This window comes from Rhinopithecus bieti, unplaced genomic scaffold (assembly GCF_001698545.2).
Source record: "Rhinopithecus bieti isolate Rb0 unplaced genomic scaffold, ASM169854v2 scaffold_1673, whole genome shotgun sequence".
In the NCBI taxonomy this organism is placed as follows: Eukaryota; Metazoa; Chordata; class Mammalia; order Primates; family Cercopithecidae; genus Rhinopithecus; species Rhinopithecus bieti.
Window position 1 is genome coordinate 1,333,985 of NW_016804690.1, and position 22,923 is coordinate 1,356,907.

Sequence of the window (22,923 nt, forward strand, 5' to 3'; positions counted from 1 at the left end):
GGAAGGAGGGAAGGAGGGAAGGAGGGAAGGAGGGAAGGAGGGAAGGAGGGAAGGAGGGAAGGAGGGAAGGAGGGAAGGGGGGAGGGAAGGAGGGAAGGAGGGAAGGAGGGAAGGAGGGAAGGAGGGAAGGAGGGAAGGAGGGAAGGAGGGAAGGAGGGAAGGGAAGGAAGGAAGGAAGGAAGGAAGGAAGGAAGGAAGGAAGGAAAGAAAACTCTGGAAAGAGTCCTGCTTTCTTGGAGCTCACAGCCTGGCAGGGACAGTGAACAGGATCGAATTTAGATTCAAGATGAAAAGCATAGCCAATGACATGAATGAGGTGCTACGGCAGCACAGGGTGGAAGTCGAGATTGATTTGAGCCACATGTGCCAGGTAACAAAGTGAAGGAGGCTTTATTAAATCCAGGCAGAAGGACAACGGGTTAGGGAAGGTATGTCATAATCCTATTTTAAAGTCTTCACACGATCTCTGTCACCCGCTCTACCTTTAGGTCATTGATGACCTGCTATATTTATTTTCTCCTATTGCATAACAAAATACAAGAAATTTATTGACATAAAACAATAGCCATTTATTATCTCACAGTTACAAGGGGTCAGGAATCCAGGCATAGTGTAGCTGGAGTCTCTGTTCACAGTCTTACAGGTTGAAATCAGGGTGTTTGCTGGGCTGAATTTCTTCTGGAGCTTGGGGTTGTTGGCAGAAACCAGTTCCTTGTAGCTGTAGAAATGACATCCTATTTGATCACTGCTGCTGGGTGAGAGTCACTCTTAGCCTTTGAAGGGGGCCACATGGCCAGGACCTGAAGTAAGTAGTTCATAACATGGCCATTTGCTTCTTTGAGGACCTGAAGTAAGTGGTTCATAACATGGCCATTTGCTTCTTTGAGGCCAGCCGTGAATTTCTAGACAGCCTGCTCGAATGGAGTCTTACATAACAGCACCTAATCAAGAGAGCAATGATCCCATTACAGTCACAGATCCCACCCACAAAAATGGAGAGGGGTGCCAAAGACGGGAATCTTGAGGGCCATCTCAGAATCATGTCTGCAAACCAGCAACTTGTCGCATCCAATGGGGAAACTTCATTCTTTTTGGTATTTGACTCTAGAAGAGTTGGCACGGTTGACCACTCCCACCTTGAAATTCATTCAATGACTCCTAGTTCCTTTCTTTTGATTTTTTCCTGTTTTTTTCTTTCTACATTCTTTGTTCTTTTTCTCTCTGTTTTGTAATTTTTCAAATGTGAAATATATTACACATATATAAAAGTGCATCAAATATAACTGCACATTGTCATGAACAATCATAAAGCAAACCCTTATGTAACCATTCCCTAGGCCAAGAAACAGAACATTCCCCCGCCCTGAAAAGACCCCTGGGCCTTTTTCCCGATAATGCTTCCTCCCTTTGGCCACCCTGACTTCTGCAATAATCATTTTCTTGATCTTTTAAAATTGTTTCATCACCTATTTATGTGTGCCTAAACAATATAATTTAGCTTCACCTGTTTCTGAATTTTATATAAATAAAGTAACATTTACCTATTCTTTTGAGCCTTTATTCTTTTTCTGAACATATGTTTGTATGTTTCATCCATGTTGCTGGATAGCCTTTACAATGTCTAATGCTCCATTATATGACCATTATTGATCAGCAATTTATTTATCCATTCTACTTGAAATTTTTTTATTTTTATTTTTTATTTTTTAGAGTTTGGCTCTCACTATGCTGCCCAGGCTGGAGTGAAGTGGCTATTCCTAGGTGTGATCATTGCACACTACAATCTTGAACTCCTGGGCTCAAGCCTGTAACACTGAGCCCAACCCAGCTTATCCATTCTACTTTTGATGGACATTTGAGGGATCTCTAGTTTGGTGATTTGTATAAGTTATCTATTGCTGTGTGGCAAATCATGCCAAAACATAGTGGATTAAAACACCATGCGTTATGTGACAGTTTCTGTAGATTGAGACTCCAGGCATGGCCTGGCTGGGTCCTCTGGCTCTGGTCTCTCACAAGACTGTAATCAAGGTGTTAGCTGGGGCTATGGTCTCATCTTAAGGCTTGAGCAGGGGGTGAGTCAATGCTAAATTCACTCAAGTGATTGAGTGGTTGTTGGCAAGAACCATTTTCTCACCAGCTGTTAGACTGATGGCTTCAGTCCCACGCCAGTTGTTTGCAGGAGGCCTCCCTTGAGTCCTTGCCATATGGGTCCTTCTATAGGGCAGCTGACAATGTGGCAGCCAGCTTCATGACAGCAAGCAAGCAAGAGGGCCAGAGAGAGAGTGTGAGCAAGGCAGAAGTCACATGCTTTTGTAATCTAATCTCAGAAGTGATATCCCATCAATTTTGTCATGCTCTATTTGTTAGAAGAAGTCCCTAGGTCCAGTTCACACTTAAGGAGAGAAGATTACAGAAAGGCATGAATACCAGGAAGCAGAAATCTTACGGAGCCATCATAGAAGCTGTCTAGTACAAAGGATATAACAAACAATGCTGCCTTACAGATTTTTGTATGTATATTGTGATATACGCATATCAGGTTATGCACCTAGGCATGGAGTTTCTAGGTCTTAGGGCATGTGAACCCTCAACTTTCCATGACAATGCCAAACTTTTCCCAAGTGGTTACACAAATTCACATTCCCACTAGCAACAAGTGAGAATTCTGTTTGCTCCATATCATCACCAACACTTTTTATTATCAGACATTTTATTTTTGGCCAATATGATTTATGTAATATGTGATGTATTATAGCTTTAATTTGCATTTCTAAGATTACTAGTGAGGTTTGGCACTTTTTCATTTATTTATTGGTCATCTTGTATTTCCTCTTTTATGAAGTATCTGCCTGAATCTTTTGTCCATTTTTCTATTAACTTTTCTTTCTGATTTGTATGAGTTCTGAAGATAATCTGGATGCTTGGGCTGAGGTAGTTACATGTGTTGCAAGCGTCTTCTCTGGTTTTGTTTCCTATCTTTTTATTCTTTTAAATATGTCTTTTGATGAACACAAGGTCTTCATTTTAAGGCAGTTGAATTTATCAATCTTTTCCTTTATGAACTCTTCGACTAAGCCTGTCTTCTGGCTATTGTTTTCCACCTATGTCTCCAACTGTCCACCCCTCTTGATCCCCTGCTATTGTCTCCATATAACATCTTTTCTATGCTCTGGACACATGACTTCAACTGCTCACTTGATGGCTCCACCTCCATATCCCACAGTCAGTCCAACACCAATTTACCCCAAACTGAACTCATCCCTCCAAGTTCACCTCCCGCCACACTACCACCCCTAACTTGTATTTCCTAACTCCATGACTGACACAACTATCCACCAATCACAAAGCCAGTGTCTTGTGAATTTGTCCTGACTGCTCTTTCTCTTATAAGGATCCAGTTTTTCTGATTCTACGATCTAAACCTTGCCCTACTCTGTCTTCTCCTCTACATCTCCAGTGTCAGAATGTAAGTTCCATGAGACCAGGGACCTTGTCCAGCTTGTTCATTACCACAATATCAGTAGGGGATAGTGCTTAACAGCATGAATTTTGGAGCCCAATTACCTGATTCAAATCCTGACTCCATCAATTATTAGCTATCTAAGGAAGTGGAAGTTACATGACCTCTTCTCCCTCAGTTTCCCCATTGGTAAAATGGGGGATGATGATAGTACTGATTCATAGGGTTGTGGTAAGGGTTGAATCAGTTCATGCATGTATAGTACTTAGAAAAGAACAGGGCACATGGTAAGCACTCAATAAATATTGACTATTAATACTATACCCTACCGCCTATCATGGGGTAGGGTATAATATTAAGCATCAAAATATATTTTAAGCATCAAAAAATATTTATCATCAAACAACTAAGCATCAAATAATATATATCAACAGAAATGAATGAATGCCACTCCTCTAATTTAGACTCTTATTATCTTTGCTTAGACAATTGCAGTAGCCTCCTAACCGGGCTTACTTTCTGCTAACCATCCCATTCCCTTTTCCATTCATTCTACACACGGCCATTAAGGTTATAACTTCTTGTATATAAACATGAAGGTGTGGTACCACTCCATTGTTTAACACCATGCAGTGGATCCCCAAGCCCCATGGGGAGCCAGAGCATAGTCCAAACTCCTCAATAGAACACATGTGCATGAACATGTGATCTGGCAATTACCTATCTCTTTACCCACCTCCATCCTTCACACAACCTGCACTCCATTTACCAAACCACTGGCAGTTCCCCAAATGAGTCACATTCCTTTATTCCTCTCCTGCCCAAAATGCCCTCCCTCTGTCCTGTCCAGGTGACAAAGTCATCTTTTTCTTTTTTGCCAAGTCCCAGATGTAGGCACTTCCAGGCAGAGTTAGATACATGTATTATTGCAGCATTTATCAAATTACACTGTAACCATTTATTTACATGTCCACCCCCACTGTCCCAGGCGGCAAGCTCCTGAGAGCCAGATCGTATTTAGATTTGTATTTCTGGCAAGAAGCACAAGGGCTATGGAAACTTAATATCAATTTGCTGAATGGATGGTTAGTTTTAAGAAGTACCTTATAAACCTTGGTAATTGTATTTCCTTAAATACTTGTTTTGGCTGCTACCTTTCTTAATAGAAATAGTCACTACTGCTTATGTTTACAAGTTTATTGGGTTCTAATTTTATCCTTTAAGATAAAAATTGCTAATATAATTCATTCATTCATTCATTCATTCATCAATAAATATTTATCGGGAGACATTTGTCAGATACTGATTTGAAGTGAACAAATCAGACATGGCCCCTACCCTCATGAGGCTTACAGTCTATTAAATCTATTAAGTATGAAGGACAGACTGACCTTGAACCAATAAACAGGTCCATGTAAAATCATAAATTGAAATGAGAGTTGTGAAGGAAAACAACAGGTTATAAAGAGGAAGAATAATGGGAGGGACCTAATTTAGATAGAAGACTTAGGGAAGTTCTCTTTGAAGAAGTTACATTAGAGGGAACACTAAAAGGTGGGTAGGAGCAAGCCACACAAAGTCATGGAGAAAGAGCATTCCAGGCAGAAGAAACAGTATGCGTGAAGACCTTAGGCAAGTGGAAGGCAGCTGCTGAGGCTGGGACCTGGGAGTTGGGGACCGGCAGCAGACAAACCTAGAGAAGTTGTCAGGGGCTAGACAATGGGGTTTTGACCTAGACTATAAATTTCGTTTGTAGTTCATAGGGAAGACATTGAAGGTTTAACATATGGGAATGACAGGAACCTCTAGCAGGGCTCTGTGAGCATCACGTAGCACTCTGAGGATGTGTGCGCTACTCTAGGTTTCAGTGGAGAAAAAAGCAAGTGACAACCCTTCTGTCCCTGCTCAACAAAAGCTTTGATCACCAGCCCCCTTCCCCTGAATATACTGGAGAAAAATAATGGAAGTGCATTTCAAGGGCCGCATGTGAGAAGATCCTAAGCTGTCCTGGCTGTTCAGGTAGAAGTTGTCATCTTCCTCAATGATTTCGGCTATTGGAACACATGGCCAGGCAGACAGAATCTAAAAGTTCTTCCAGGTGTGACATGAGTCCCTGGAGCTCAGTGACAGAAAACAGTGTCCAAAGCCAGATGCCACCCTGGGAAGGAGGGCTTTGGAAGTTCCTGGGAGGCCATAACACCGCCTGGAAGGCTCCTCTCTCCCACATATTCGCAAAGCTCCATGATGAGCCAGGCCCCTGCTGGTCTTGCAGCGTCCCCCTATGATGCAGAGTAAACAGTGCCACCCGTCAAGCTGTCTCCAACCTTGTCCTCAGTTCCACTACCAAAAGAGGGAACTTTGCTGGGCTTGCCCCAGCAAGGTGTTATTTATGTTAGGCTAGGGCCACCGTGGCTCCCAGCTCTTACTGCTTTCAAGGTGCCCTTACAGACCTCCCCACTGCCCCCTGCATACGCCAGAGTGTGAACACCCCCTCCCTCTCCACAGCCCCCGCAGTGGGGTTCGGGTGGGCGGGGAGGTGGTTTCATCCCTCTACATGCAGCCCTTGGAGACCTACTTAGGCAATTTGTCACTCAGGCTTCAAGCTGCCAGCCGAGGAGGGGGGCTGAGAAGACTCTATAATGAGATCTTTGTGCTGTAATTAAGTGCCAGGCTTTGTTTTACACCTATCTTTCCCGCCTTGCCCGATTCCACCGCCAAGCTCCTCCAGGCAGTGAGTGGGGAGTGTCAGCAGCTCTGTGATTACACCCCAAGTGGCAGGTGGCAGGGAGCTCCTCCGTCTGCAGTCTGCACCACACCCCAGATTTCCCCACCACTAGTCTTAAGACAGTGTATTTCTGTCCTTGAACTGGATTTCACCCCAGAAAGTCACTCCACCGCTTTCTCATAAGGCTACCTCCTTTTAACCCTATGGTTGCAGGGCCTCTGGGGTTTCCATTTCTTTCTTTTGACACGTTCCTTTTCCTGAAAGTTTCAGCAAACCCCATAGGCAGAGGGGGTGTGAAAAAGGAAAAGAGAAGTTAGGGCAAAAGGAGCACTGTTCTTATAGGACAGGAAGGGGTCTGTCTTCTCTCTTGGGTCCTCCACACAAAATCGGAGCTTCCAAACACCCCAGCTCCCAAACATATGCAGTAGATTCTGCTGGCAAGAATGTGTCACTGCGATCTTCACATTTTAGCCTGAAGTTTAGCCTAGCTGAAGAAGCACCGGATTGGCAGTCGGAGAACATGGGATGGTGCTTCTCTTTGGCCTGGCTGTGCTTTTGGACAACACTTCAGGTCTTCGGCCTGAGTTTCCTTCTCTGCACGATGAGGAGAGGATAGGAAGGGGCAATGCTGGCCTGTGTGATCTCGATGGACATTGTGGGAGTCTGCAGAGACCGAAGCAAAACCTCTGCCTCCTCTCCCCGGGCCTCGCCTCTCACAGCCCTCGGAGAAAATCCTTCACTGGGCTGGGGCGTGGCCGAGACGGGGCGTGGCCTGGCCGGTGGGCGGGCCCTTCTGTGGGCGGGGCCGTGGGGCTTTCCGGAGCCCGAGCAAGGGCGCAGCTTCTGCGGCCGGGAGTAGCCAGACGAGGCGCTGGCTGCGCGGGGAGGCGTCCCAGAGGTGAGAGCCCTGCAGCGGCAGGGGACGGGCCGGGGCCCCTAAGTCGTAGGCGGCGCGGGGCGGGGACGCGGCTGCCTGCGGCGGTCGGACGCCTCTCCGCCCTCCCCCTGGTCTGTCCCGGTTTATTTTCCAATCTATGTCCAACTCGCGCCGCCTCACTAGGCGGCGCTCTCTGCCCCACGGCACCCGCGAGACGTGGGGTCCGTCGGCCCAGGGACGGCGTGAGGGTGTCATGTGGGTGCCCTGTGCCCGACAGGTTGGAGATGAGGAGACCTCGGCAGTGACGAAGTCACTCACATCCTCTCCTTGAAACAGAGCGGGTCCCACTTGTGCTGTCTCGCTGTCACTCTCGCCTCTACCCTGTGGAAGAGGCAGGTGGCTTGTCCCCAGTCACTTTCTTCCTTGGAAAAGGAAGACAGAGGGCCACCTCCAGCAGGGCCGTGGAAATCCCAGAAAGTCACTGAGCTGCTCAACAAAAGGCCCTAAACACCCCACCCCACAGCACCAGGCAGTGCACCCTGGCCAAGACTCCGTGGTAAATATTGCTGCCTTTATGTTGAGAGGGGGAAAAAAAAAGCCTGCCTATGAAGATCATCGCCCAGTTGCCACGCTCCTGTGAAAACACAATTGGAAAACTACGTCCTAAGGGGCGAGGGTGGGTCTGGGACCATGCTGTGGCTTGGGTGATTGATGGTCGCAGTAGTGAGGGTGCTGCCCCGGGAAGGCGCTGAGGCCCTGTTGGGTGGGAATCGATAGCTGCGGCTTTCTCTGGGAGGAGGGAGAGCGGTGTTGTTACCTAGTGTTAGGAGCACATCCGTCCAGCACCGTAAATTGCCAACAAGCAGAGTAACCCCAGTGTCCTTCAGATACTGTTGCTAAGCAGTGACCTAATCAATGAGATGCTCTGTTTGGACAGCAGGTACATCTGTAATGCTGCCCTCTTGCTCAGTGCCTGGAAGAGGCATTGGTGACTCCCGGCTAATGCTAGGGGTAGCTACCCTGCTGGAGCAGTCAGGCTCTTGTAGGGCCTGTGTGATTTCATCAGCTTTCTCCTGCATTTACCCATCCCCTCTGAATTCTGAAAAGTGTGTCCAAGATCTCTTGAACTCCGTGACTCACTTCACCCTTGTTCCTGTGGGCAGAAAACAATTCCCAGTGTGCCATGCACAGCCAGTCAGAAGGGAAGCAGAGCCCTGGGAAATGTTCTGTGGAGCTAGATGCTAATTATTCAGTTACTGGATTGTGAGGAAATTCCAGGGGAGGTCCCAGAGGAGGGACTGGGCTAAAGCTAATTACCAAGCAATACAAAAATTATATATATATATACACGCACTTTTTTTTTTTTTTTTTTTTTTTTTAGACAGAGTCTCGCTCTGCTGCCCAGGCTGGAGTGCAGTCACACAATCTCAGCTCACAGAAACCACTGCCTCCTGGGTTCAAGCGATTCTCTTGCCTCAGCCTCCCAAGTAACTGGGATTACAGATGCCTACCACCATGCCTGGCTAATTTTTGTATTTTTAGTAGAAATGGGGTTTCACCATGTTGGTCAGGCTGATCTCCAACTGCTGACCTCAGGTGATCCGCCTGCCTTAGCCTCCCAAAGTGCTGGGATTACAGGTGTGAGCCACTGCACTGGGCCAAAAATAATCTAAATTTCAACAGTCAGTATGACTATGTCTGTGCATATGGGCCTAATTATCAGTCTGACTGATTCTTCCTTTCAAAATGATGGCAGAGGATAACCTCTTTGGACATTTACNTTTTAGACAGAGTCTCGCTCTGCTGCCCAGGCTGGAGTGCAGTCACACAATCTCAGCTCACAGAAACCACTGCCTCCTGGGTTCAAGCGATTCTCTTGCCTCAGCCTCCCAAGTAACTGGGATTACAGATGCCTACCACCATGCCTGGCTAATTTTGTATTTTAGTAGAAATGGGGTTTCACCATGTTGGTCAGGCTGATCTCCAACTGCTGACCTCAGGTGATCCGCCTGCCTTAGCCTCCCAAAGTGCTGGGATTACAGGTGTGAGCCACTGCACTGGGCCAAAATAATCTAAATTTCAACAGTCAGTATGACTATGTCTGTGCATATGGGCCTAATTATCAGTCTGACTGATTCTTCCTTTCAAAATGATGGCAGAGGATAACCTCTTTGGACATTTACAGCTCTGAGCAAAGCAAAAAGCATGGAGGTGCCATTGGCTGAATGTGAAATCAGCCCTGCCAGGTTTTTGATGTTGTTTCTGAGGAGGAAGTACCTCTCCGGAGGAAGGTGTTTCCAGAACAGTGCCTCTGTTGTTCATTCCTGTGCATCAGGAAGTTTGGCTCTGCTGAGTGTTGAAAGCAAAACTCTCCTGTTTGTTTGTTTCTGTATGCTGACAGATTTAGACAGCAGACAGCACTGCAATGTCCAGTTACTGCACCCAGATGTGTTTGTTTCACTCTTAACATTGTGGGAAAGAATGCAGAAGGCAGATCCAAAGCTTCAATCACATTTCTGAAGCTTGAGTGATTCCCAGCCTTGGTCCTTTAATGTGTGAGCCACAGCATATAGTGTCTTCAGCGTATAGTGTCTCTGGGACAAACCCAAGTTTGAGGCACAGTCCCTGCTGTCCAGAAGTTCCTAGGTCTAAGTGGGACGACAAAACCAGCACCTGTGAAACAATTAGAGAGCAATTAAGTGTGAAAGTATGTGGCAGCATCTGCTAGCTCAAAGAAGACAGCTAGTGTGGACTGACTGGGAAAGGAAGAGAGAGCTTCACAGAGCCAGCTGGTGTTCAGCTTGACTTAAGAATGACCATCAAGGGCTGGGCCAGGCCCAGGAAAGGAAGCATGAGGATATATGAAACTCACAATAACCAAAGGCACTTGCTGCCCAGAGCCAATCCAAATTGCTGCCTTCCAGGAATTCTGGCTGTGGGTCCTGCCAGTCTCTTCCTGCACCCAGTCATACTGTCCTTCTTATAGCATTCTAACCATGGCTTTTTTTTTTTTTTTTTTTTTTTTTCTGAGATAGAGTCTCACTCTGTCACCCAGGCTGGAGTGCATTCCTGTGATCTTGGCTCACTGCAACTTCTGCCTCCTGGGTTCAAGTAATTCTCCTGCCTCAGCCTCCTGAGTAGCTGGGACTACAGTCATGTACCACCATGCCCAGCTAATTTTTGTATTTTTAGTAGAGACGGGATTTCACCATGTTGGCCAGTCTGGTCTTGAACTCCTGACCTCAGGTGATCCCTCTGCCTTGGCCTCCCAAAGTGCTGGGATTACAGGCATGAGCCACCACGCCCAGCCTGATCATGCCTTTTTTGTGTGCCTCCTTCACTTTATGCTTACTCTCCTATGCTCAAAATGCTCTGCTGAGCAATCCTCTACAGTTTTTAAGAAGCAGCTCAAATGGCACCTTCTCCAGTGAAGACTTCCCTGGCAGGCCCCTATCCGAGTTTTTGAGAAGAATTGGAGGGTTTCTCTTTTGTCCTCCATTAGTCCTTGCATAGACCTCTGTTGAAGCTCTGTATTGTCCATAGGAGTTAAGGGGTCTTTGACCCACTCACTGAAGCAGAGCTGTGTCTCACTTGCCTAGGGCTCCCCTGAGCCAAATTTGGTGTCTGGTACATAAGAAGCACTTGATAAATGATTCTTGATTGAAATTCAAGTCCTTATAGGTAACAGAGAAGTGCCCCACCAACTTGGAGTAGAAGGCATGGGTTATGTGTTATAGAGAGTCTCAGACTGGATAAATTAGATGGAGCCAATTCCCAGAGGCCTTGAGGAGTCTGAGTGCAATGCAGTGATGGTGCTCAAAACTCATAGCACCCCCTATTGCCTTCACTGTAGAATTCTGCCCTCAGCATATCCTCTTTAGCCTCATCTTCCACCAGCTCCCACCTTGAGTCCACAAATCTACCTTCTGAGCCACTCCAGCCCCAGGTAGCTCCCCAGGCCTGGGCTGTCTCTTTTCCTTTGTCCATGCTGTTTGGCAGCCTTGACCAGGAATGCCTACTGCTCTCCCCAGCTAATTCCTGATCATTAAGACTCCAGATCTGAATCCTCTATGTGCAGAGGCCCCTCAGGCTAGGTTTTCAAGTTCTCTGTGCTCCATAGCACCCTGCACAGCCTCTAACAGCATTTACCACACCCTCTTATGGCTGCTGTTTACTTGACCATCTCCCTGCTGGTTAGCTCCCTGAAGGCAGGGATTGGGTTAATCCTTGATATATCCCCCATCAGCTAATGTTGTTCCTAGGAGATGGTGTCCAATAAGTGTGCACTGGATGGCAGGCTGAAACAGGGTGATAAAAATATCAAAAGAAGGACAAATCTAGAGACATCTGGAAGGGGAAAACTAGAATTTGGTGATTAGTTATATAAAAAGAGTGTATTAGTCTGTTCTCAGACTGCTAATAAAGATATACCTGAGTCTGAGTGATTTATAAAGGAAAGAAGTTTAATTGACTCATAGTTCCACATGGTTAGGGAGGCCTCACAATCATTGTGGAAGGCAAGGAGGAGCAAAGTCACATCTTACATGGCAGCAGCCAAGACAGCATGTGCAGGGGAACTCCCATTTATAAAACCATCAAATCTCTTGAGACTTATTCATTATCACAAGAACAGCACGGGAAAGACCTGCCCCCATGATTCAATTACCTCGCACTGAATTCCTCCCACAACACGTGGGAATTATGGGAGCTACCATTCAAGATGAGATTTGGGTGGGGACACAGCCAAACCGTATCAAAGAGTAAGGGACAAGGTTCCTTAAAACCTGTGAGGCAGGTGGAGATGGTGTCCTACAGGGGTAGGATTCCCTGGCCTGGGGAGAGGTCCACTTATACGTCTCTGAGTACTATGCAAAAATGTTTTTGTTTCCTGGAGGATTTTCAAAATTCAAAATATTAAGTCACTTTGAGACATGTTGAGTCTGATGACAAAATGGAAATGTTCTAGAGTCAACTGAAACACCTTTGAGTACAGGTGAGGTCGAGCCTAGAGAAAGATTTTGGGAGGTTAGTGGTGACAGTTTAACTTGTGAAAGCAAATGTGGTCACTGAGGGAAGAAGCCTAAAGCAGAGAACAAGGTCTTGGGGAAACCTGGAAGCCATGGGAGTGGGAAAAAGAAAAGGATCTGTTGGAAAATAGAATGACAGAAAGATAGGGAAAAAATCAAGGAAGCCAAAGGAAGAGATATTTCAAGAAGAAATAGGTGGCCAAAACTGCCCAATGCTAAAAACAAAAAACAAAAAACAAAACACCAAACCACACACACACACACACACACACACACACACACACACACCACTAGGAGATTCAAAAAGGAAAAGAGGCTAGGTACAGTGGTTCATGCCTGTAATACCTTGGGAGGCCAAGGCAGGAGGATTGTTTGAAACCAAGAGTTCAAGACCAGTCTGGGCAGCATAGTGAGACAGCCCCCTACACACACACGCAAATTGTCTGAGCATGGTGGCGCATGCCTATAGCCCCAGCTATTCCAGAAGCTGAGGTGGGAGGATCACTTGAACCCAGGAGTTCAAGGCTGCAGTGAGCTCCGATCGTACCACCTCACTCCAGTCTGGGTGATGCAATGAGACCTGGTCTCAAAAAAAAAAAAAAAAAAGCCAGACCTGAGGAGGTTAAAGAGAGGCTAGTTACTGAGTTACTGGGCAGTGGAAATGTTGGGTGGAGTTTTTATACTTCTTGTCTGAGGAATTTGGCCGTAAAAGAAAGAAGGAAGGAATAATCTGCTCAAGAGAAGACATTCTGTTTGCTTTATGGTGAGAGAGATCTGCCTGCCTTTGATCACACTAGGGAAGGAGCTCATTTATGCTAAAGGAATATGGATAAATATTTATATTGTTCACATTGGTTATTTTTTTTTAAATTTTTTTTTTTTGAGACAGAGTCTCGCTCTGTCGCCCGGGCTGGAGTGCAGTGGCCAGATCTCAGCTCACTGCAAGCTCCGCCTCCCGGGTTTACGCCATTCTCCTGCCTCAGCCTCCCGAGTAGCTGGGACTACAGGCGCCAGCCACCTCGCCCGGCTAGTTTTTTGTATTTTTTAGTAGAGACGGGGTTTCACCATGTTAGCCAGGATGGTCTCGAACTCCTGACCTCGTGATCCGCCCGTCTCGGCCTCCCAAAGTGCTGGGATTACAGGCTTGAGCCACCGCGCCTGGCCTCACATTGGTTATATTTCATTTAAACCTTCCTATCCTGCTTTCCTCTCCCCTGCAAGTGTCCCATAGAACTTTCTTTCTGGGGAATTGCCAAAGTCATGGTATTGCTAAATCCAGTGACAGGGTGTTGCAACACTGAAATGATTTGTTCTCACCTCACTGGCCTGTAATAAGCTTCTCTCAAACGCCTCCAGACAACTTTCCTTCCTAATAGTGCTAGTCAGGCATTTTCTGTTTTACTTTGCACAAATTAATAACACCAGCACTAACAGCAAATGCATAGATAGCACTTAACTCTGAGCTAGAGACTATTCTGAGTACCTATGAGGAGTAAATGGTGAACCAGTATTCAAACTCAACATATCTGTCTTCAGGGTCCATGCACTTAAAGCACTATGCTAAATTCAAGATAAATAAGTTTGTATTTTACCATAGATTGATGTTCATGTTTCTGACACTACTACAACATTCGTAGTCCTGATGCTACTGATAACGTGGCTTGTCCACAGTCACCAAACCAGGCATCTCTCTGGACCCAGGTTCACTGTGGGTTGGACTAGCTTTAATAGTCAATAAGGCCAGGGACAGTGGCACACGCTTGTAATCCCAGCACTTTGGGATGCTGAGACGGCCAAATCTCTTGATCCCAGGAGTTTGAGACCAGCCTGGGCAACATGGCGAGACCTGCTTCTACAGAAAATAGAAAAATTAGCTGGTCATGGTAGCATGTGCCTGTAGCCCCAGCTACTTGGGAAGCTGAGGTGGGAGGATCACCTGAGCCGGGGGAGTTTGAGGCTGCACCATGATCACGCCACCGCACTCTAACTTGGGTGACAGAGTGAGACTCTGTCTCAAAAAAAAAAAAAGAAATTAAAAAAATAGTAAATAATTTGATAGTCAACAAGTAATCTGCCACATGTAAAGCATTGCAAGGGACCAAAAAATATAAGCTATGTGTCCCATCTCATTTACTCTTCATAACCATCCCATTTTATAGTCAGGGAAACTCTCTGGATTTGAACTCAGAAGACCATAATAAGGCAAAATCGAAAGCCACTTTTAGTCCTGAGTTTCTGGGGTCTGAGATTCCTCCTCATCTTGGTCAGCGACATAACTAGGTTCGGGAAGTTTCAAGACTACCTTTTATTTTCTTTCCCAACCTGTGAACCAAAAGGGTAGTGAGTATGAATCTCTAGTATGCACAGATGTGCGAAAAATACTACCTCTCCTCTATTTTCTAGATATTAATATGGGTTTAGAGCCTTCATCTCATCTGGCTGACAACCATAGAAACCACCCCAGGTTGTGTCACTGTGTCACAATTTCAGATCTTTTATGCATTGCCAAGATCCCAGGGGCACGGGTGCAGGTGTCTCCTGCTCCCCCATCTGGTCCACTCGGGTTACTACTGAATGCACTCTTGTGCCTGTCTTGCCTAGCAAGTCCCCACTGCTTCCAGACCACATAGCTAACACTGGGGTCCTGCCAGAGTCCTGTCTTCCTGGGACCCACAGGCCTCTTCCCTTCCTGTCTTCCTGTTTCTAGAAGCATGCCTCTCTGCTTCTACCCATCAGCACCCCCCACCCCTCTTGCCCCAACTTGGCAAAGCCTTGTGTCCCAACCTAAGGCCCTGTTCGGGAAATCGAAGCCAGAAGAACCTACAAGCTATTCCTGGTAGGGTTCTGACATGTACCTGCCCTGGGCCAATGACTAGGGAGCTGGCTACAGAGGTGGAGGTGAGCCTAGGAAAGTAGAAATACAAGGAGAGGGGAAAAAAAAGTTGTCTAATCTCAAAATATCTAGCCACAGACACAATATCCTCTGAGGGTAATTTCTTGAGGGGGGAAAAAGTTGCTATTTAAAGCTAGGATATATATGGATGCATTTTTTTCATTGGTACATTAATAACATCATTTTCCACTATGTGTCTTCAAGATCTGGTGTAACAGGCTTGTAAATTTGCCAGAATGAAGAAGGAATGTTCTGCTCCAGGGAGGATTGGCTCTGGTCTGTGATTGCTGTCATGATGATACTGAGCAAGTTTCCTTAGATAACTTTAGAGTTAACAAGGATGTAAAAATGCTTCCATTTCAGACTCACCGTTATACATATGCGGAAACTGAGGACAATGAAAGTTAGACTTGTCTAGGATACCCAGACTGTAGCTGAAGGAGGATTAGAACTGAGATTTACCCTCTCCCAGCCCGGCACTTTTGCCATGGTCTCATTTATCTTGGAAGTAACCACCACTAGCAAGTCGGAGCCAAATCAACTAGCTGACTCCCTGCCCTGACTCAATGGAGCACAGCCACCCAGGGCAGCCTGCCCAGGCAGATTCCACATGCAGTAAACCTCCTTTGGGTCCCAGGACACTGGGCACAGGGTGGGGACCTGTGCTTCCAGCAGGGGTACACTCCCCAGCCTCACCTGTCCCTGCTTACAGTCCCTCAGGCAACACCAGTGAAATCACTTCCTCTCAGGGCATCTTCATCCTGGCCTGAGTGCCCCCCACCTTTCCTTCTCAGCCTCTTAAGGGTTCACCTTGCATCAGGGGGTGTTTCCAGCAGCTGCATGGTGCGTTGGATTTTATCTGCCTGGAAAACTTTCTCTTGATGCCTTTGCTAGCCCAGCACAGACTACACATCCCTCTCAGAACAGTTCTCAAGTGTTTGATACTCTCTCTTCACATTCCTATTCCGTGTCTAACCGATCAGTTTAATAGGGTTCCTAGTCCCGGGTCACCATCCCCACCACAACTGTTTCCAATTTACATCACAATCCAAATGATTTTTGCAGCGCTTAGCAGATTGTCTGTGTCATTACTTTCAGGGATGCTATATTGGACTTCCCTACTCTCATCTGCTCCAGCTCCCTGACCTTACAGTTGCCCAGCTTTCCTGGCAATTGACTTTGCTCATCAATACACAGGATTTAGCTGAGTAGCATCCAGGGAGAATGTCGGAGCCTCAGATGTTAATTTTCTAATTGAGAATATTGGCGCTGTCTGAACCTGGAGACAGGTAGGGATGTTCACTTTGTGGACGAGCTACCTTTTCCCGACGATTTTAAATGTTATGCTAGTTGTTCGTTTTTAATATCACTCAGACAAAATGATGTCTTTCAATCAGATGCTTTAAAATTGTGTAATAAAGAGTTATAATGTGCTGACAACAGGGAAGCCATTCTGTACCTAAACCATGTGGGTTTTCAACATAGCTATTTTCAGAGTATCAGCGCCTTTGTTGCTGCTGTTTTTGTTGTTTTCTGATGCTGGGAATCACCACCTAAAGACAGTAAAGAAAACAGAGGAAGCTTTCCCGAATTTCCCACTCATGCTAAAGAAACACAAAATCACCGCAGTGCCTTCAGAAATTTCCTTTCCTTCTCACTTTCCACATCAGTGGTGTTCTAAAGGGAAGGCGTTTCTGGTGAGGGGTAGTTGCGTAAATGATGGCTGCCTACTTCAGCAAGCAAGAACTGTTGGGAGTATTAAGCATGGGTAACTGGATCCTCTGGTTTGGGCACTGGAGGATCCTTGCAAGCCGGAAGCAGGCTGTTGCTGCCAGGGTAGGGGGCGGCAGGAGTGGGAGGTAGAAACTATTACTGCTGTGATTTTATAGGCAGTAAACTAATGCTCAGAGAGGTTCAGCACTTGCCCAAGCTCACACACCTACTAAACTGTGGAGCTAGGATTTGAATCTAGCTACAAACTTAGTTGTCATTGAAATGTCTAGATGCACTCTGTTGCGCAAGCGATAGGAACTTCCCAGCGGAGCTCAGCTCAGGGAGGCTTGCAGCTCCTCCCCGCCCCGCTCGACTCTCCCCCAGCGTCTCCGCGGGCTCCTCCCCCTCGGTCCGTGCCCCTTGTGCGCCCTCTGCTGGTCTCCAGGGAAAGCGCCTCTCCTGAAACCAGAGAAGTAGCACCCAAGCTGTCCTGTTTCCTTAGCTTCTAGTAAAGCGATATGACCCATCCATCCCCTTCCCCTCAAAGCCTCACAGGAATCTTCTTTGAGGCACTCTCTGATGCTTCACTCTTCAGCGCTGAGAAAAATGGGGAGGGGGGAGTGAATGTATTAGTATAACCCCTTCTCAAAACCAGTCGTGCAGCATCTTAGTCATGCCTCATCCTGGAAGAATGAGGCAGCTCACAAGGGCATGGGGATAATGAGCAGGGAGGTGGATTACAGGCTCTTAGGTTCTCACCGCTAACAGTGTGGTCAGTGGACCAGCAGCAGCATCACCTGGGAGCTCGTTAGAAATGCAGACTTTCAGGTCCCGCAGCCACAGCCCTGATGAATCAGAATCACCGTTTCAAGGAGGTCTCGGGCCGTTTCAGGTTCCGAGCTCGCTTTGAGACCCTGTGGATGTTTTGCAGCATATTGAATTTTGATTCTGTTTAAAGGTCACAGTGACAACTAAGTTTGCAGCTGGATTCAAATCCGAGCTCCACAACGTAATAAATATGAGATCTTAGACAAGTGCTTAACCTCTCTGCGTTAATCATCTATAAAATAATGAAAAGCAGTATAAGTCAACTCTTCAACTTTCAGGACATTGTTCACCCGAATCCCGAAATCCAATAACTGTGCACTGTCTTCTAACATAGCCATAATTTACCTAGATGTACTGCTTTGGCGCAGGCCATGCAGGAGAGAGACGAGACGACGCACCCGGATCGCATAAGCTGCTCTGGAGCAAGGGCTCAGACGCCTCTGGATGTTGCAAGGCCACTCCAAGGACTTGGGCAGCAGGTGGCGCTGGTGGTCTTCTTGTACTCCTGGGAATAAAGCTGATGCTATTTTGCTTTGCATGGTTGGTTGTATCATATATAGATGCAGACCAACTATTGGAGGGGAGTTCACGCGGTCGAGGGTCTGGGGATGTGTTACTCATTCGGTAATAGTACTGCCCACCCCCACTCCACGACTTGGAAAATGGCGCGCAATTACGCCCATGAGCTGGAAGATAGAAGAAAAATCTTACCAGCATTACCTCAGGAAAATTTGGCCCTGGGCCTGTCCCTACAATCATGGTTAATGGCAGTGGGGGTATGTGATGGGAACACATAAGGGAAAAAAGGGAAAATATGGTATTTGTCCCTAAAGGCAAAATTCTATGCAAAATTTTTCATGGTTATAGTTCCTACTTTGTTCATCTGATTCTGGATTATATAAATGGTAAAAAAATGGTGTGGATAGCATGGGAGGATTCTAAAAAAGATTTAAAGTTTGTGGGACCTAGTAAGACGACAGGGATAATTAGCAATTGCGTGCCCCTAAACAAAAAATCAAGAAAGTAAAATACTAAACTTAAAAAAAAAGGAAAAATGTTATACATAGTTTATGATAATCAATGTTAAAGTATAACCTTGCACTTAATAGAGACTGGTGTGCCAGTTGCTAACCTATGAACCAATTGTTGCTGACTATAATTTGTCCGCTATGACCATTTCCTCAAAGACCACCCACAATAGTCCCTTCTAGCACCTGTATAACCGCTGGAGAGCCACCAAGGTCTAAAATAAAGACGTTTGTATATATTAACCATTAAAGCTTGCTTATTCCCCAAAAGGGGTAACCAAGGAAAGAAGAACAAACTGAACCATCCATGAAGAAGAACGGTTCTTAATAAACTCTGAGATTATTCCTAATAATCTTAATATAATTATGTAATCACCTGAATGCTTCGTGCTGATTCGACAATTTGTTCTGTATAATTATGTACTCGCCTGGAATGCGCTCTACTAAATTGACAACTTGTCACTGGGATAAGATTGTACCTGTTATAAGCTTGAGTGAAAAATTCATTCGGGGGCTGTCAGCCCTTTGCTGCAGTCTTGTCTGTGTCTTCTTGTATGTTGTGTCTGGTGTCTTTATTGTCTCTCGCCACCTTGCCTCTCCCCTTTGGGGTACCTTGGACACGCTAGGGCTGGACCCCGGCACTGCTTAGAAGTCTCACTCTGATGGTGACCTTAGTTCTGTTTGTCCCTGGAGAGCCACCAGACCGTTTTGTCTGGAGGTTCTCTACTCACTGGACAATAGGGACAGTGGAATTGTCCTCATCCTTGTTCTTGAGTCTTTAGAAACCAAATGACCCCAGAAATGTCATGGAAGAGATTTTTAGGTCCCAGAGGAACTGAATGGCTTAGGCATCCACCTTCTGAACAAGAGGTTGGGCCAGAGATTTTTCAAGATCCCTTCAACCTTGGTGTTCTGTACACCTTGATTTACAAAGTAGTCTTGATCTTTTCCAATTAAAATTCCATTTAGTAGAGATACACAGAAAGTTTGCAATTCTTCCACAAGAAAACTGCTGTATGGCATAGAAAAATATCTACGTAATTTTTTTGGTTTCTTCTTCTCAATTAGCTTTCTTGTTCTTCCTTAGGAAAACAAAAAGCCCTTTCTCCTGATTCACCAAAAAATAAAAGACTGACTGCCATCACTGTGATGAGATTCCTATAGTCTCAGGAACTGAAGTCTTTAAACAACCAGGGGACCCTCTGCCCCTAGAATAAGAACATATTAGAAGTCCCTTCTGCTAGGACAAGGAGGTAAGTGCTTCTGGTAAAAGTGTATCATGTGTGTGTGTCTGTGTGTGTGTGTGTGTGTGAGAGATACATATACAAATTTATACATATTTGTACATTTATATACATATGTACAAATATACGTACGTATGTATATTTGAGATAGGGTCTCTCTGTTGACCAGGCTGGAATATAGCAGTGTGATCATAGTTCATTGCAGCCTCAAACTCTTAGGCTCAACGGATCCTCCTGCCTCAGTCTCCCAAAGAGCTCAGACCACAGGTGCACACCAGCACACCTGGCTAATTTTTCTATTTTTTGTAGAGACAAGGTCTCACTATGTGTACCAGGATGGTATGGAACTCCTGGGCTCAAGCAATCCTCCCATCTTGGCCTCCGAAAGTGCTGGAATTACAAGCATGAGTCACCATGCCCAGTCCTATCTTCAAAATATTAATAGGGAAAAATATTGCTGGGGTACTTAAGTTGTGCCAAGTACTACAGGAGGATCCTGTGTGAATAAAACTGAGTGCCTGCTCCTCAAGACCTACAATCTAGTGGAGAAGGCATAATGTAATAAACGTGCCATGATGGAGATGTACCCACAATACCAGGGGAGGGAGATGAAGAGTGTATGTAGGCTGGGCATGGTGGCTCATGCCTGTAATCCCAACACTTGGGAGGCTGAGGCAGATGAATCGCTGGATCCCAGGAGTTCGAGACCAGCCTGGGCAACATGGTGGAACCCTGTCTCTACAAAATAAAAACAACAACAGCAACAACAAAATTAGCTGGGCATGGTGGTTCAAGCCTGTAGTCCCAACTACCTGGGGAGCTGAGGTGGGAGCATCACTTGAGCCCAGAGGGTTGTGGCTGCAGTAAGCCCTGATTGCACCACTGTACTCCAGCCTGGGTAACAGAGCAAGACCTTGCCTCAGAACAAAAGAAACTAGTGCACGTAGAAGTATGAGAAGTGCACGTAGAAGTCTCATGGCAGAGGTGGCCTCTGAGGTGGCCTTCAATGGGGCAGTTGGAGTGGGATGAGCAGATGAGATGTGCACGAGCATTCTAAGCCCTGGGACCAGCCTAAGCTGAGAGATCAGGTGGAGGGCAGACTCTGAGAATGGCAAGTTAGACGTCGAGCACAAGGCAGTGATGGGACTCCAGTGTAGATACAGCCAGGAAGGCAGGGTGGCTGGAGTTTCCCCTCTGTGAAATGAAAGGGTTCAAGCACTGAGGGCCTCTCCTGTCAGCCATTCCAGCATTTACTTAGAGTCTGTGGTGGGGACCCTGAGGTCATCCTGAAGAGTTTGAGTAATATGGGCATGAGGAATCAGTGAAGACTTCTACTCAGGGTCATGCCCTAGGAAGCCCCCTCAGATAGCAAGGGGTGTGTGTGTCAGGGTCAGGCTTACTCTGGGAGCCTAGCAAGGTGGTGTCTCCCATATCTAGAGAGGAGGCAGTGGAGCCTTGCAGCCGAGCAGTGGCTGTAGAATTGGAAGAAGGGGAATGGATGCTGGAGGCATCCTGATGTGAAATTCACAGAACTGGCCGCCAACAGCATTGATGCCCTGCTTGAGGCTTCCTCCAGCTGGGAATGAAGGAAACCAGAATGACCTCACCCTCCTGGTTAGATTTTAAGGGTATGTACACTAAAGACAGAAATAAGGATCCATGAGCAAAGATGAGTATGAGGCAGTGTCTGACCAGTGAGAAGGGTCTCAGAAAGGCCATAGCCCTAAATGCTCTGAATTTGGGGGAAATGCTACAAATATGCAAAATGATTTTTCAAGCTCTGTTCAGATAAGGAAGAAGCAACAAGCTCACTCTGAGAAGCAGATGGTGCAATGGTGTAATACTAGCAGATAACCACTCCCTGACAGGAGAGAAGTGATGGCCCATGTAGGAGAGAAAGAAGCAAGCAAGTGACGTGTGGCTGTTCTGAATCTGCCCAAGTCCTTCTCAGACCAGCCCATCCAAGGAACCCAGAGAACTGGCAGAGGAGCTCTCTGCACCTAGCAGCCTTTTCTGCAGGGCCACGAAGAGGGAAGGAGGCACCAGGCAGGATGTGAGCAAATTCATTCATTCAGCAGATACTTGCCAACATACTACATTCTAGGTGCTGGCAACACGGTGAGCCAAAGAGAACCAAGCAATACCTGGCCTCCGGAACAAAATTCTGATTCACAAAATGGGACACAGGTGGGCTTTTAAACTACAACCCAGCGAGCTTGACAGCAACTGTGGACAAATTTCTAGGAGGTTTAGTAGGTGGTCTGCAGCTCTGTAGAATGGTGTGGGGATCCCTGTATGTCAGCCTGTGTTTCTGAATGGTGAGTCACAGAGAACTCAGCTCGTTTCCATTCTGACAGGGTTACCCTTTTCTAGCAACTCTAGGAATTTGGCAGGGCATTTGACAGTCTCTCAGGGTACCCCCCAACCCCCACCCATTGCTAATGGAACAAAGGCTGCACATAAAAGTGCACATGAAAGGGAAATTTAGCCTACACTTAATAGATGTGCTTTGCATTACGGAATCATAAAGACCTAGAGAGGCAAACAGACCCTAATGAGACCACCGGGCATCAGTAAATAAATCAACCATTCTGCAGTGCACAGAAGCCTCGTGTGCTGATTCTCTGAGTCCTCTTTAGATAACAGTAGTCAGACTTACACCCCGCTGTGTTAATCCCTGATGCTAATGACTGTTGCTGCTTAGGCATGTGATGGGTCTGAGGAGAAACCTAGGTAGGAGCTCGCTTTCCATTTTGCTCACATGAACGGACTGCCTGTTCCTGGCCGTGGAGTGCATTTTGCACTCACGTTTGCACGAGTGAGCTGCCCTCCCTCCCTCACCTCGTTAGCCTGAGTGTGAGCTGCCTAGGGCCCAGTCACACCTGCCTGACCCCAGCTTCCCCTCCCAGTGGCGCTGCTGGATGCTGCTCCCCGGGACTACGGCAGATCCCTCCTCGCGGGCGCCGCTCCTGACATGGTGTCGGGCCGCACGGATGACCGGTAGAGGGCAGCAGCGCGCTCCGGGTCCCGAGCAGGGCCTTCCTTGTCAGACTGGCTGCAGGTCCGCTGCTGAGGGACCTGGCCTGGTGGGCTAGGGGCAAGGGCAACCTGGTGAAGGAGTGGGA

At 46.6% G+C, this 22,923-nt stretch overlaps 1 protein-coding gene across 6 annotated transcripts in view; it reads left to right on the forward strand.

Moving 5' to 3' along the window:
* The first annotated feature begins 6,996 nt into the window (after positions 1-6,996).
* Positions 6,997-22,923, forward strand: part of TLR5 (toll like receptor 5) — a 40,922-nt gene continuing 24,995 nt past the window's right edge. For all 6 annotated transcript variants that reach the window (XM_017869961.1, XM_017869964.1, XM_017869960.1 and 3 more), the window contains exons 1-2: positions 6,997-7,086; positions 19,642-19,807. The gene's annotated coding sequence lies outside the window, so the exon portion shown is untranslated. The remainder of the gene's footprint in view (positions 7,087-19,641; positions 19,808-22,923) is intronic.